The following is a 5,914-nucleotide window of genomic DNA, read 5'->3' on the forward strand; positions in this document are numbered from 1 at the left end:
GTTCAAAGAGATGTATTTTAGCAATCTAAAAATAATACCAGTTCAAATGTTTACTTCCCTAGTCAAGTCTACAGAAAAAAAATAATCAATTAATTTAGCATGTGGCGATTTTATTGCGTCGGTCATCGTCCCATTCTACATATTTTAAGATCAATATGGTCTATTAATGGGGTGGGATGGGTAGCTTAACTTGAGCTAACAGTTAGGAGTTAAATGTTCAGGGTTCGGGTCATGGCAATGAAAGAAAAAATACTAATATAACATTATAAATACTATATATATATTAATTAACAACTACTCCCTCCATACCACAATATATGTCGTTTTGACACTTTTACTCATATTAAGAAAGATAATTAATGTTGTATGAAAAAGAGAGATTATGAGTTGATTTACAAAATTGTCCTTCATTTATGGTATGGAAAAAATTAATTGAAAAATTGAAAGAAGAGAGAGTAATAAATAGTTTAAGGGTATAATAGGAAAAATAGCATTAAATGTTTCATTGGTAATATAAAGCGACATATATTATGGTACAAATCTTTTCCTGAAAGTGTCATATATTGTGGTACGGAGGGAGTAAGAACTTGTCATTTAAAAAAAAATAAAACAATAAAATGGCCTATTAGTAAAAAAAATCAATATAGTCTATAATAATTGAAATACCTATCATCTCAATGAAGCGTACACAAATGATAAACTATTTCTTTGCCTTTGGGCTCATAAGTTTTTATTCCGATAATTTTTTAATTAAAAACTTTCCAACAACCTTCGACTTTAATTATAATCAAATTTTTACTTTTTAGATTAATGGGATAATTAATGTATTTAGTCTATAATTAAAGTCAGATACATTAGTTATCCAATAAATCTAAAAAGTGAAAATTTATTTATAATTAACGTCGGATGAAGTACCCAAAACTCAGTCAAGTCAATCCATGTATAACAAAAAAACTAAAAAAAATTATAATCAATGCAGCTTAGTCAAATAAAAATATTACCACCTTAGTCAAACAAAAATTGTCAAACAAAAATATTACCACCTTAGTCAAACAAAAATATTACTATAATGAATACAACCCGTCCAAATCCATCTATAAAATTATATTAATCAATCCACCTTAGTCAAACAAAAATATTAGTACCACACCTTAGAATAAAATAAACGTCTTGCTGAGTGCTCCGGTACACTCTTTAAACATTCCATTTTAAGAAACTTTTTTCAAAAAATTAAACGGTATAATTTTCAATGTATTGACTTTACGCATTCCCATAAAAAAAATCTATAAAAAAACTTACTATTTAAGGTCTTAAAGAGTGCCCGGAACACTCGTTAGCATTTGCCTAAAAATGTCCAGATCTTGTTCTGGGTTCGAAAGCGGGACACTCCACTTATTCATCTTTAAGGTAGATTTTCTAGCCATCAAGCTACTTGACAAAAAAAAATTAATATCATATTTTATATTAAAAAATATATTTAAAATTTGAATGAGTTTTTTTTTTTTATTTTTTATTTTACGGTATCTATCTAAACCGTGCTAGAGGGTGTGACGATCCTAGCATCACTCATGAGTTTTTTCTCTTGTAAGTTGTAAGTAGTACTGAACCAAATTTTAAAATAATTTCATTATAGAATTAAATTTTATAGTTCTATTATCCGCTGCTTGAAAGAAAATTTTCGAAAAAGCATTTTTAAAAAATAGATTTTTATTAATTTCGGATTCGGAACATTACATATATGGACAGATTGGTTTGAAGCTCAAAATTTCCAGCCAAGTAACGTGAATGAGAACCAAAATCTGCAGCAACAAACATGGCAAACAGAGGTCGGTGTATCAGAGATGGAAATGGCAGGTTTGTATGTGCAGCCATATGAACATGCATGGAATACATGATATTTGAGAGTGACTCACATTTCAACTTCGAGGTGAAGTTTCTTAAGCACCAAGCAAATTCGGTTGTTCACTTTTTACTTAAAGCGGCCAATTCTTGGAATAGACGCAATGTTTTTTGTTTATTTGATTCCTTCTTGTATTGAGCAACAATTGATTAATGATATGAGTTGAATTTATTTGTATATAAAAAAAAAACTCAATAAAAAACATGAATATAACTTATGCCTCGTTAAAAACCTTATTAGAAAAATCCAGTGAAATAAAACCTCCAACGAAGAAAAAGCGAGTGCAAAGTAATAACAACAATCCGAAAGAAGTCACTAAAAAAGGTTGAAATAACAATAAATCAAGCTTAATAGAATCTAACACTAAAGTCTTATAAATTATAATCTAAGTGTCCACCCTAAAAACCAAAACAACATAAAAAAGCAAGAAAAATAATTAAGGAAAACTATATGATTGCTACTATGGCATGGCGATCACTCCTCAGTCAGGATCTTCTGTTCTGCATCAATACCACCTCCCTAGCTAGCTCATCATCTGCTCGCACAATTAACAATAAATTATTATTATCAACAAAAACCATAAAATAATGCATGGAAATATAATTATGCAACACTAATCAATTGCATCAATGCAGATCTAGGAGACTAAGAGTCTCATCAGGGTGACTATTTTGATCAACTTTAGTTTCACCAAAATTGGTGATTATTTTGATGTTTTGTTTTGTCAATTCCCAATAATACTGGTAGAAAGATTCTTTTAAAAAAATAATAATAGTAGAAAGATATTTACCGTACCAATTATTTTTATAGTAGAAGTGTTGGAACAAGTGTTGAAAAAAATGGAGGGAAGTTGGAAAAGATATAAACTCATGTGTAGAATTAAGTGTTAGTGTGAATTGAAAATTTTTTCAATAAGTCCACATTGGAAAGAACACTTACCTAATTAGTATGTTTATATATGTGAGGGTCGACTCTTAGGGTGTATGTACCTCAAGGGGTACCCAGTTTTATAAATGGGGGACGTATTTTTGGAGCTTAAATAAGTGATTTCGTGCTGACGGTCAACTCTTAGGGTGTACCCCAAGGGGTACCCAGTTTTGGGGGATGTATTTTCGGAGCTTAAATAATTGATTTCGTGGCCACGACTTGGAGACCCTATCCCTTTTGTTGACCATCCCTTTATTTTATTTTTTTGTTTGACTGATTGTATTCTTTTCTTGGTTGACCTGTTGACTGTTGACCCGTTCCGCACACAATGTTGACTATCACGCGCGGCGGCGGCAGCGTCCGTCCACTTCCGTTAGAACTAACTGTTAATTTGGGTAGTGCCATGAAACGTCTTAAAGAGAGCGACCTAGTCCATAACTCGAACCGGTAATTTCTTCGGTGCCTAATTTTTCAAAACGATTTTCTAAATAAAAAAATAACAAGTTTTTTGATTGGACTAAGTCCATCGATTTTTACTCTCTCACATTGAGAGGAGTGTTTCTGGTTTTTTTTTTTTATATGAATGAAAAAATGCGGACAATATATGAGAATGAGATAACTTTCCATAAAATAAACTAGCTAGGAAAATGCAAAAGTCGTAGTGTACAGTTGTCAAAAAAAAAAGTTTATGTCAAAAAAAAAAAAGGAAAATGCAAAAGTCGTAGTGTACAGTTGTTCGTCTGCACGTGATGCACTATTTTCGATGATTAGTATACTCCCTCCGGTCCTTATTATAAGGAACACTTTGAAAAAATCACACAGACCAATGAAACACATTTAACATAGTTATTTTCATTTAATACTCTTATAAATTTTAATTTATTCCATGTATACCCTTATTTAATTACTCTTTATTCAATTAACTTACTTATTTTTAAATTATCTCTCATAATAAATAAGGGCATAAATGAAATTGAACATTTAAAACATTTGAAAATTGGTCAAAGTTTCTTATAAAAAGGACCAAATTTTTTGCCCTAAGTGTTCCTTATAAAAAGGACCGGAGGGAGTAATAATACTGCAATTCAAATACTTCCCAATGAAATCAATGAAAAAATGAAGTGCTCCTACTTATACGGGTCGTCGGTCGTTCTCACGTTGAGGCACATTTCTACATCACATAATAATAATATAAAGAAAGAGAGTGTATTCTTTCCATTAAAATTTCCTCAATTTTTCTCGATTCTTACGCATCTACTTATTGTTGTGTCAAGTGTGAGGTGAGTTAAGTCTCACATATTTTAGAAAAGTGAAGGTTGAACATGTTATAAGTAAGAGAATTCATAAACCTAATGTTTTAAAGTTTTGAGTTAAAGTGTGGTATTCATTCATTTGTAAGCTTGTTTTTAAGCCAAATATAGAGGATCTTTCGGCTGTCCCCTCGTGATCCAACACATGGAATACTGGCTTATATGACTGTTGGACATGAGTGAGTGATTTTGGGCTTGAGTTCCAGTGGATCAAGCTTAATGCGAAGACGAGCGATTTCATTATATGTTGGGCTTAGGCTTAGTCCAGAATACTTACATTGTGAGATGGTGGTTTCTACTACCCCTTTAAGCCTAAATTTTGAAATTTTTTTCTATTTTGAAAATCAAAACCCTAAACCAAAGAAAGAAAAAGCAATGCCTTGTCTCTTGACTTGGGATGAAGGAGCATTCAATTGAATTAGGGTTCAACATAAGTTGGAGATAAATTGTTTGAAATTTGAAAAATCAATTGAGAAAATTAAGAAGAAATAGTACTTGAGAATTGTTGAGTAAGAAAATAAAAGCATTGAAACAATCTGACACACAGTTGAAACAATGTGAGCGAATGAGTTCACATGTATATAGTTTCAGTAAATGCTCTCTCATCTTTAAGATCTTAGTGAACCATGATTGATAAAATGTTATGTAACTATGTTGAGATGTATTTTTGAATTGATTTTGTTGGATATGCCTTGAAATCTCAGTTACAAGAAGTTGGAAAAATCTTTGTTGAATCTTTTTGCATCTTTGATGTTTTGAAGATTTTTTAGGAAAAAAAAATATATTTTCTTGGAAGATACTCTGACTTGGATTTGTTTTATTTTAAAACAGATTTGTTACTAATTTTTGGCATATATTTTTCTATAAATAGGGATCACTTTATTCATAGAAAAATTGAGAGAGAGAGAGAGAAAGGAAGCAACAATGTAGGGTTTTCAATTAGGATTTGCCGCCGACACAAGGCTAGGGTTTTAGAGAGAAACAAGAGAGGTTGTCTCTTGGTATAACTCTAGGGTTGGGCAAAGGGGATTGATTACACCTTGGGAAACACTTATCAAATTGAGTCTCTTGGCCACGGGAAGAGATTCGGGATTTGGGTAGAATTAGGATTAATTCTTGTAACCCAATTTGGGAATTTCTTGTAAAGTTACTCATTGATATAGTGGAACGGAGGGGCTGCTCTCTCCCCCAGACTAGGTCATTATTGGACCGAACTGGGTAAACAAATTATCGTGTTCTTTCTTCTCCTTTATCTTCTTTATCGGTGTTGTTATTATTATTATTGCTTATTCCACTTAATTATATGGTTGCCGTTCTATTGCTCCACACATCAAGTTATTCATTGGTGTGATTTTAAGACGAATTCACAACAATTGGCGCCCACCGTGGGGCAATTGGAACAATTTGAAGCGAGCGCCATGGGTTCTAAGTCGGATATCGAGGGACTTTCCGAAAGCAATTTGGAATTTTGGAAAGTGAAGATGGAAGCAATTTTAATGTTCGGGATGATGGGTAAAACATGGAGTGTTGTTATCCGGTGCCTCGAAGGTAAAGAGTTAATGGAGATGGCGAAGACGGTCGGCCTGGAGAGGCGGTGGTAATAATACTCGGGTTACTTCTGAAACAACAACTTTATTATGCGGAGGTGCTAGTGGAAGTTGGGAACCGGTGGAGTGTTGGGTCATGAACTTTGAATGCTCCTATCACGTGTGGTCAAAGAATGAATACTTTGAGGCTCTAGAGCTAGTTGAAGGTGGAGTTGTTCATCTTGAAGACG

At 32.6% G+C, this 5,914-nt stretch overlaps 1 long non-coding RNA gene across 1 annotated transcript; it reads right to left on the reverse strand.

Annotated features, from left to right (window-relative positions):
• Nucleotides 1-2,192: 2,192 nt before the first annotated feature.
• LOC123924691 lies at nucleotides 2,193-2,994 on the reverse strand. The gene is made up of 2 exons (XR_006814818.1): nucleotides 2,840-2,994; nucleotides 2,193-2,435 (listed from the first exon to the last, which is right to left on the reverse strand). It is a non-coding gene; the product is annotated as an uncharacterized LOC123924691 (long non-coding RNA).
• Nucleotides 2,995-5,914: the final 2,920 nt, after the last annotated feature.

The sequence above is a fragment of the Trifolium pratense genome, linkage group LG1 (genome assembly GCF_020283565.1).
Source record: "Trifolium pratense cultivar HEN17-A07 linkage group LG1, ARS_RC_1.1, whole genome shotgun sequence".
NCBI classification, from domain to species: Eukaryota; Viridiplantae; Streptophyta; class Magnoliopsida; order Fabales; family Fabaceae; genus Trifolium; species Trifolium pratense.